Below are 10621 nucleotides of genomic sequence, written 5' to 3'. Positions count from 1 at the left end.
TTTTGCTCTTTGTGTCTGTTTGTTTTTCCTGTTCATAGCGGTTTGGAAGCCTAGGTTTTAATAGGGTAGCATTGCTTAAAAGCCAGTGGTGGAATATGGATTATACATATTCGTTCCATAATCCGGCCATAGCCACAGTCCAGCTACAGCAGCAGAGGCAAATAAGCCCGACTGTTGCATATGCCCTAAAAGCCCATCCTCTTCCAGAAATCAACTCCCCTGGGTATCTGTCCCATTGAATTCTCAGTGGTACAAGGACGGGCATCTGCGTTAGGAATTTTCACTGAAGAAAGGAAGGATACCACCCTGCTGCCAAGAAGGGTTTGTCACTAGTCTGAAAGGAGACCCCTGGGTCTATCTACTGCTATCTACAAGAAAAAGTGTTACAGCCCTCTGATAGCATGTGGCACTAAGTTCCACCTGTCTGTAACAGCTTTTATCCCACAGTTAGGGGTTGCAGAACTAGAAATAGCTATTGCAAATGTGTCAAGGGAATTAGAAAAAGCCATTACTGAAAGCGCAGCTAGTATTACAGCCCTACGGGAAGAAATCAAATTATTATCACAAATGGTAATATAGAATCCATTAGCCCTAGACCACTTTTTAGAAGTACAGGACAGAGTATGTGCATCATTGAATAACAGCTGCTGGGGTCTTACGTAAATCACGCCCAGAAAAGTGAAACTGATAGAAGCAAGTGTCTCTAGTGATCTCCTTGCCCATCCACCTGTGGTCACATCTACCTGGCTGGCTGTGCCTCCTCATCCCATGCCCACCTCTAGCAAATGAAGGTGGCGTGTTGCATGGGAACATTTTACAGTCAATGTTCAAAGCATTCCTGAGTTAGGACTGAGAACGAAATGAACCTGTGTGGCATCAGGTGCTTGTTAACGTCATCACACTTAGCAAAAGCCTTCCTAGAAGATGGTCTCTCCTGGAAGTCCCTCTGCAACCACGCTGAAATTAAGATGCAAGAATAAACTCATTACCGTTGCTGCACACTTACCATCTCCCAGGGGAAAGTCACTGAGCGTGGAAGGCCATAGCAGGAATCAAGTGTCCTGGATGTTTAGTAGGGCCTGCTGAGGGCTTCTCATAAATGAGTGGTTTAGGCCGCTTAAAGAATCACCATCAAGGGTATTGGGAAAAGTGATTTTAATAGAAGTTTATAAAAATGCGACTCAACAGAATTCGATGGCAAGGTCCACTCTGCTACTTACTAAAACATACAAAGGGAAATCAAATGAGAATCAACTCAGAATGATTTATACAGAGGGAGAGAGCGGAGAAACAAAGGGGTAAAGAATAAGGAAGACCCTCCCATTGAGTCACAAGGTTCAGAATGGACTCCCTTGCTTTCTAAACTTCTCAAAGAGGAGATTAGCTGCCGCTGAACCCAGACTCATTCCAAAGCTTGGTCAACGCTTTATCTCTAAAGGAAAAGAGAAGGTACAAGGGATGAAGAGTTCCTCCCGTTGAGTCACGAGGGTCGGAATTGACCCCCTTGCTTTCTAAGCTCCTTCTCAGAGAGCAGTCTAGGTGCGGCTAGGTGTAATCCTAGTCCCAGACTTGGTCAATGCGTTTCATCTAAGGATTATGTGTATTTAGCAGCAATTTGAGGTTCATTCACCGTTTGAGGTAAATTATAAGTTATAGGCAGCACTTAATCATGGATTAATTTTAGGATTTACAAAGCGAGCTAATCACAACAATAGCCTGAAGCGAGCTAATCACAACAATAGCCTGATTACAGATTGATCCACACACGCATGCACACAGACATAAAGCTATAGATAAATATACAAAGGTATACCTGTTAAAAATTCCCCTCGAGTTCCGTGAAATATTCACTTCAAATATCTCAGTACTTCTCAGGGGGCCAGGGTTGAGCCTCCAGGAGGGGAGGGTTTCAGCCCAGGTTTCGTCGCCAGCTTTCGGTGGCAGTCCTCCAAATTTCACAAACTGGAGAGTTTGCGAACTCTGAGAGGCGTTCCACTTGGAGGGAGATGCTGGTCGCAGCCCGCTGCGGTCCAGGAGAGCTCAAAGGGCCTCCCTTGGGACCGCTGTTTGTAGGTTTGCAAGATGATTGGCTTCAGTCATTAGTAAAATGAAGGAATTTCTGGAACCATGGTGTTGTTCTGTGGAGGAATGGCTTAGTAACAAGGGACACGATCTGATTCCCATGAGCAACCCAGTCTCTGATGAGAGGGAAGGCTCGGAGGAAACCGTTAACTGTCCTTGAAAGCCTGTTGTGATAAGAGACAGTGGAATGGTAAACAAGAAGAAGGAGCTACATTCGCGAAGAGGAGAAGTGCTCTTGTGGGTGCACAAGAGCACTGTACCAATCTCACTTGCCGCCTTGGCGCGTGAACAGAGGCTGTAAGCCAATCATACAACTGTTGCGGACGCGTGTTCTTGGCATCTGTCTATATATACTCTGTAAGCTTGAATAAAGGGGAGAACAACTATACTCATATTGAGATTCCATCGTTACTCCAGGTCCGTCTCCCACTCCAACAATACTGGATTAGACATTACATGTTGCTGACCAACGTATTGAATTACATATGGTCCTGTTGGATACACTTATGGTCCCATTTGCTCAGGCTCTGTGGGAGTTGACTTAGTAGCCTGAGTCGAGGTAGTGTAGGCAGGGGGAGTGGTGGTTTCCTCTGGTGTCTGCAATCAAAATCTAAAAGTTAGAGCTTGGGCCCCCTCTTGAGTTGCCCCCAGACATACTATGGTCACCGTTTGAGTTATATTGAAGGGATACCAACAAACCTCCTTGCTTTCACACATCGTGCTGCCTGTTCTATTGGCAGAGTCCCAGAAAGCACCATTCTTGGCAGTAATTTGGGTCTGGAGGGGAGGTGGATTACTTACATTAAGGAGTCTACAACCTATCTGGACCTCCTTTCCTTTCTCAAACATCCAGGTATAGACCGAATCTATTCTTTCCCATTCAGTTGGTCGCAGTGTCATGTTATTATTATATATTACCACAGTTGCCAAATTCAACCCGTTTCAATCCTTTCCCGAGCTTCCCGTATACCCAAAATAAGTATCTGTCCGAGGCCACTCCCAACAGTGGTTACAGTTCAGCAGAGTCATAAGAATCCATACCATTGCTTTCGAATGCGAAGCTTCAATGGTCCCATAGGTGTCGATTCCCATCGTGGCTTAGGGGCTTTCTTCGCTCTGGTGTGATGCACCCACGAGGTCTGCTCTTTAATCTTGATCGCTGTATGGGATGTCAGCAGCACCTGGAAGGGACCTTACCATTTCGGTTTCAGAGGTGAATCCGTAAAGGACTTCACATACACATAATCACCAGGCTTAATATTATGCACCGGCCCATCAAGACCTCGGGCTCTGGTTCCTAAGACAAGTTTCTCTATCTGTTAGAACCAGCAGATATCAAAATCCCCCTTTTCTTGGAAGTTCTGAGAAATCAATTTGCCACTGCTGCCCTGGATAGTTTCCCATCCCTATTTGTCCAGGATGGACTTTAGAGCTTACTTTAGGATTATTTTGCAAACATATTTCACACTGCTGTGTCACTTGTTTAACAGTGGTGTAGAGGTTCCAGGCAACTATGCACTGACTCAAATGTTTATACAATGCCTCAGCTCCCCAACGGGATTTCCTGTGTTCTGCTTTAACTATGGCCCACAATAATGCAAATGGGATTATTATTTTACCCTGCGGAGCCTTTGCCCACTTGCCTTTCTCTATTTCTCCACCTATGTCTTCAGCTAATTGCTGATCTTCTTTGGAATACCTGGGTTCAAAATCAATTTGTATTTTACAATAATTTTTATTTATTGCAAAGACTGCACCTCTAATTCACTTTTCTCAGCTACTCTTTTGGCTTCTTGATCCGCCATAGCATTGCCCAACTCTTGAGCGGTATCTCCTTTCTGATGAGCCTTGCAGTGCATGATAGCCACTTTTTCGGGTTGCTGCACTGCTTCCAGGAGCCTAAGAACTTCTTCAGCGTGTTTTATATGTTTCCCCTGGGTGGATAGGAGTTCCCTTTCTTTCCATATGGCTCCATGGGCATGGACTACCCCAAAAGCATATTTGGAGTCCGTCCAGATATTAATCTTTTTGTCTTTGGCTAGCTCCAACGTTCGGGTTAAAGTGATTATTTCTGCTTTTTGTGTCGAGGTATTTGGGGCAAGGGCTGCGGATTCTATTACCTGATTCATGGTGGTTATTGCATACCCTGCTCTGCAGACACCTTGTCGAACAAAGCTACTTCCATCTGTGTACCAGGAATCCTCAGCGCCTTCCAGTGGCTCCTCCTTTAGATCTGGTCGGCTGGAATAGACCGCTTCAATCGTTTCCAGGCAGTCATGTGATACCGGTTCTCCCGTGGTTCCATTGAGGAAAGCTGCTGGATTGACAATGTTAGTAACAATTATTTCCACATCATCCTGTTCCACCACAACAGCCTGATATTTAAGGAATCTCTGCAGTAAGAGCCAATGCCTCCCTTTCACCTCTAATACTGTAGATACAGTATGAGATATCAGCACTGTAATCTTTTGGCCCAATGTAAATTTACATGCTTCTTGAATATTTAGCACCAATGCTGCTACCGCCCTGAAGCAGCTAGGCCAACCTTTACTTACTTCATCAAGTTGTCTGGAGAAATATGCCACTGCTCTTCTATATGGTCCCAAGTTTTGGGCTAAGATTCCCAGGGCTATTCCCTGTTTCTCATGGGAGAACAACCAGAATGTCTTAGTAATATCTGGTAACCCCAAAGCAGGGGCTTCCGTTAATTTCCTTTTCAGTTGCTGGAATGCTCTTTCTGCTTCCCCATTCCAGGTGAGGTCTTTTGGATTAGATTTTAACAGTTTATAGAGTGGTCTTACCGAGAGTCCGTAGTTATAGATCCATAGACGACACCATCCTGTCATCCCTAAAAACATACGGAGTTCTTTAGTTGTCTGTGGTCGAGGAGTTTGGCAGGTGGCTTCCTTTCTTGCTGTTCCTAGGGTCCTTTGGCCTTCAGCCACTAACAACTCACATGGTCTTTTTCTTTAGGGCTTAGCTGCAATTTTACTCCCTTGAATCGTGAGCGACTTCACTGAAGTCAGACGTACCCTGGGGAAAAACAGATTCAAAGCAAGGGAATTCTAGAAACCAGCTCCACACCAGGAAGACTCGCCAACCTTGACGGAGGGGTTTGTACCTGCATCCCGATTCACTGGGTTGTCCACAATCCCGGTGGATCATGGAGCAGCAGAGAGGCAGATGTTGTTCAAAGGGAACACTCATAAGCCTTCCACAGCTAAACCACAGATATTCTGCATGCAAGCAACTGCAAGCCCAATGCAGGTGGCTTTACAGAACCATTTCCCAGAGCCTGCCTCTTTGCTAAGGGGTTTTCAAGGTGCTGTGCACCTCCTGACCGCGCTACTGATGCATTTCTAGCTGAGCTACCGCACTTAGGTACTTCGCTGATTCACGTTCCACCAAGGATGAGACAAAACGTTCCATTTGTACCAAATGCTGATTCTGCTGTATAAATCCCCACGTGCTCCTCACCGAGCAGCACTCACCCCTCTCCCAATGCCCTGCACAACCCCTGCAAGGGGCACAAAACCCAGTTCAGAACCCTGCCAGGGAGGTACCGAAGCTGTGCGGAGGACCTCTCGCTGGCAGAGCTCCCTACTCCAGACACTCGCCTGTTCAAGGGCAAGACAAGGGACAAAGTATTGGACATCAGTGCTCTTGGGGGTTATCTCACCCTACTTCTACTTGTGGTGATGTTCACGTGTTGCTCTGCTGCCTCTCGAAACTTGAAGAGCAGCACTTTGCCGCCCTTCATGGGCGCCCGTTTACCTCTTCCACCCCAAAAATTAACACTAATTTATACTAATAAATCACATTTTAAGGCACCAGTGTACTTTGCAAAGCCTACCTCAGTGAGATTAAGCTCTTGTGTCACTTGGGTAGCATAGAAATCTGCCCTAGGCCAACATAATTTTTACCCTAAATATGGTTCATGTGAAGTAATTTCTCAGTCCCTCCAAAGGAACAGATTATTTCACAAGCATGGGGAGCCAGGCACCACAGGGCACTTCCTCTTTAGTTTTCTATATCCATACTGTTTGAGGACAGGACAAAGTGTTAAACTAAATCTAAGCTGCAAACGGAACATGAGAAAACAGCTATGCCCAAAGAGATCTTGCACCTCTGGCCTGGTGCAGAAACACCAGCTGGCTCAGAGCTATGCCCTAACCTGGCCTTTCCAACCAAGTAATGCGAAAAACAGTGCTCAGAGGTGGCAGGATGCTGATGGAAGGAGTCAGCCTGCCTGTCTTTGTCTGCCTGCAATGCTTCCTCCCTTCTGTGCCATGGACTAAATCCTCTGTATTAACAAGCCTCCCGGTAACAGCACTGACCCTTCACATCACTGCACTGAGAATCAGACTTGCCAGGGCCACGGCACTGATGTTCAAACCTCCAAGCAAATGCATGTGTGGCACGGAATAGGTGCCAGTGGACAGAGCAACCACAGTAACAAGCATGAAGACACAGCCACACCAGTACTACTGCCCAGTACCACTGCCAGTACTACAGGCTCTGGAGTAAGGTGTCTGCCTGCAGACTGTATCTGCCCCTTTATTCCTAGACATGCTCTGCCAGCCAGATGTCTCACTGTCATCTGCAGCACACCACCCTCCTGCTGAGTTAAGGACATCTAGAGCTCAGTGTCTCTGCACCAGGCTGGCCACCTGCCATGGGCACAGCACTCCCTCTCCCCTAGAATCGCAGCTGGATCACAGGCAGGCAAGTATCCTCAGGGACAGCACGGCTGCAAGGCTTGGAAACACAGGGGATGAAAAAGCATCATCTTTGCTCCAGTCCAGGGTGGGGCAGGGAAGTGGCTGCCAGATGGGAAAGAGAAAAGCTCTCTGGATCTACTTGTGCCTCTAGGATTTTCCATAAGAATTAAACTCCTACCACTGAGATGGCTAAACATCTTATCAACACTTCTCCCTGACACTTTCCTACTCTTCCACCTGCATCTTCCCTCACGAACACTCAAAAAAGCACAGGGAGGGAAAGCAGAGCCTGCGAGTCCCTGTGCAGCGCCTAGCAGCACCGTGCAATGCCAAGATGTGACCAGCTGCAGACTGGAGCAGACCTCACAGCAGGGTGTGGACTACAACCGGCATGCAAAAAAAGCGATTACTTTAGACACAACGTTCAGCTGTGTCACTACTGTGTCCAACATGATATACATCAAGGTGACAGCAGTTTTCAAAGGTGGTGGTCCTCAACCTGATCAGGCTCACTTCGGGTCCTCCAAATAACAGGTCACTTTTAAACAGACCTTTGTATCTAATTATTGGAGCAAACCCATAATTATGCAGCAACAGACAGATACTAGAAACCGACACCTTGAGAGGCTGCCCCACCACAGACAGTAGACTCTGTTAGCCCTGAAGCCAATAGACATTACATTAAATGTGCCAGCGCTGAAGGATAAAAACAGCCTGAAACACACAAGAGCCTCCAGCCTATGAGAGCATAATCTTCACCATGAGGAAAGAGTTTCCCCCAGTTCTAGATCCAGTGCAACCCCACCAAAACCAGGATGGGTCCTCAAAACCCACACCAGATGCCCTGGTCTGAATCCGGCCCTGCAGGTGCAGCTTCCCCTGAAGGCACCAACCTCTTGGCACCTCCAGTCTCACCTTGTTCTCCTCAGGGGTGAAAAGGATGCGGAAAGTGGAATGCATGCCAGGTGCTACCTTACGGTACACAACCTTGGGGCCGATCAACTTGAAATAAGGTGAGCTCTCCAAGACGACCTTCACCAGCCGAGGAACCTGCAGGAAAGACATGAAACTGTGACTTTGCCAGTTGTGGAAACACGAGGAGAAGAGACCTAGCCATGCCCTGGTGACATCCTTCGTCAACCACTTTTCCAAAGCACTTTTACCTCTCCAGGTACATGCACATAATACACAAGGGTGGACCTGAATCCCTTCTGCCCGGGCAAAATAGCTCCAGGCCAGAGGCAGTAGGGCAATGCCCGGCTGTGAAGGAAGTGCCAAGCACATAAGACACCAGCAGTAAGGCGATACGATACCCAAATCAAGTCATCCGCATATTCAACAAGCCCGTAGAACCTGCTTGCTTCTGCCTGCGCACATCCATGCCATCACGCCTCTAGAGGGGGAATGTATTATCTGAAGGCAAAACAGGACGTGTTATACTGGGGCAAGGAAGAAATTAACTTCTAACCTACCGGGTTTGAGCGGGGCAGTCAAGCTGCAGTGCTACAGAGTTGTGCAGGCAGACCACAAGAGAAGGAGACCACAGACATTGTGGCCTTACTGGGAATAAAAGCAAGCTGAAGAGCAAAAGGAGGAACATAGGAAAACAAAGAGACAACCCCACAAACAAGGAGATGGCTAAGAGAATTTAAAGGGGGCTGTAAAGAAGCAAGGAACAAGCACGATACTCTACAAGGAAAGGTTGATGCAGAAGACCGAGGAGTCAACTTACCCAATTAATGGCAAGCCAGACGACCCCCCAGCCTATGCCTATCAATTATGGGCTTCAAAGGCATTTTCTGCCCTGAGATACATGACCAGCACTGACTCACACTGTGGTTTCATTACTAAAAGCCAATCTCAGCTCTCTGGAGGCTCTCACTGCCTGCTGATTGTAGCCAGGCAGCTGCCAGTGCAGGCAAGGCAGATTTCTGGGCATTCCTCCCCACACCCGGGAGTCCCTGCAGGCACCCTGCTGCAAGTTTCTGCCCTCTGGGATGCCACAAACACAGAGACTGCACACAGGCATTTTCTAGCACATGGATATCAACCCCTGAGCACCAAATCTCATCTCAGAAAGTCTAAAACAGGTGATTTTGACTGACAGGCAGCTTCACTGAGAAACAAAAAACCCACACGAGGCTTGGCAAAACTGGAGATTCATTCTGCACCACCCACTCGAGCCTGATAACCCATGGCCGAGGCAGTCCTGAACTCTCCAAACGCCCTTTGCTCCCAGCAATGCCCTGAGGCAGCGGGTTCCCAGGGCCAATTTCACACTGCAGACAAACATTTTGGTCACCAAGCCCCTTGGGAGAGGAGTGCACATGGCCAAGACCTTCACCAAAAGCCACCCAGAAGATGTGAGGGTGGCGAGGAGCAGCCTGAAGACGGAAAAGCAATTTTACAACACACAAGTAAGAGCAGTAAGTGTATGGCGAAGCGCTTCTGTATTTGAATGATTACAGAGCCTCTCTTTGGAATACACTTTGCTGTCAGCTGGATTTTGATGGAGCAGGCAACCTCAGGCTACCATGCAGTATAAGTCAGTGTGATTCAGAGGAATCTGGGAAACTGGTGAGAAAACTTTGAGACACAGCACCATGTTGCTTTTCTCTAGGACATTCCGAAAAGCCAACAACATACGGATATGATTTAACCTCTCTTGGCATTATCATCTCTATCTGTGGGTACTTAAATATGCCAAGGATTTTCCTTAGAGCTGATCTTACTTTTACCACAGTGCTGTCCAATGGTTGAAGTCTTACTAGCTTCAAAACTAATTCATTGTGGGGAAAAAAAAAAAATCAACAGTTCACACATTGCCTCCCCTTTACAGGGCATACAAATCCCAAGGTGCAGCTGTACAAGTTTATGATTTTTTACTGGGAATGGCAAAAGTGTTGATGCAGATGCTCCTTTCCACTTGAGGAAGCAGGAAAAGAGCAAATTAACTGTTTGCCTGTTGGCTGCTACTTGGCAAAGACAAACATTTTGAAGTGCCACATGGATAATGGAGCAGCTGAAGCCAAAAGACTTAGTGGGAATGAGCCATAGGGAAAGAGAAACTGAGGCACACTTTAATCAGGAAAGAGGATACCTACAGCTAAGAGTGCCCAGAATCACTGTGGACCACACAAATGGTATCCCTTAGGCATGGGCATCCACACTGCATTATTCCAATATCCCCAAGCTGAACGCCAGACCAGGGATGGTGCAGCACTCTCCAGGAGTAACTGAGGGACCACGCTTGCATCCTTCCTTGCCAAAGGGGCTTCCATTTTCAACTGTGCCCATGTCAAAACCTGTCATCTCAGAATATACTTTCACTTCTCTTGCTGTTCTTCCACCTGCCATATGCCCCGACAGCTTTTTTTTGTCCACCTGTTTGTTCCCCCAACAGGCAGATTTGGAGAAGGAGTTAATTCACCCGCTCTTGTGCACACTTCCATCTTTCCATCCTGCCCTCCTCTCATGCATACATCTTACTCTTCAGTACACAAGAGTGTCTTTAATTACACCTTTCTTTTTCTGATCCTTCTCTGCTGCCAGCACACTTACTGTTACGTGTCAAGAGAAACCCTTGCCTGTACAATGTTCTCTCCCAGAGCACCTTCTAACTCAGCTCCTTTCCTCGCTCCTGTCTTTTCCCACCAGCTTGCTCTTGGCACATGCCTCACTCAAGCAAATGTTTCCCCTGCTGAAATTCAAAAGGTCTCAATTTTCCTCTTTACAGTGGAAGAAAATTGCTGATGTTTTTCAACTTTTCCCTTCTCAACTTCCTTGGGAAATCTCAAAACAATCACAATTTTTTCAAG

Source organism: Gavia stellata, chromosome Z, assembly GCF_030936135.1.
Source record: "Gavia stellata isolate bGavSte3 chromosome Z, bGavSte3.hap2, whole genome shotgun sequence".
Taxonomy (NCBI): Eukaryota; Metazoa; Chordata; class Aves; order Gaviiformes; family Gaviidae; genus Gavia; species Gavia stellata.
The sequence above is the reverse complement of the archived record's forward strand: the minus strand, read 5'-3'. Positions refer to the sequence as shown.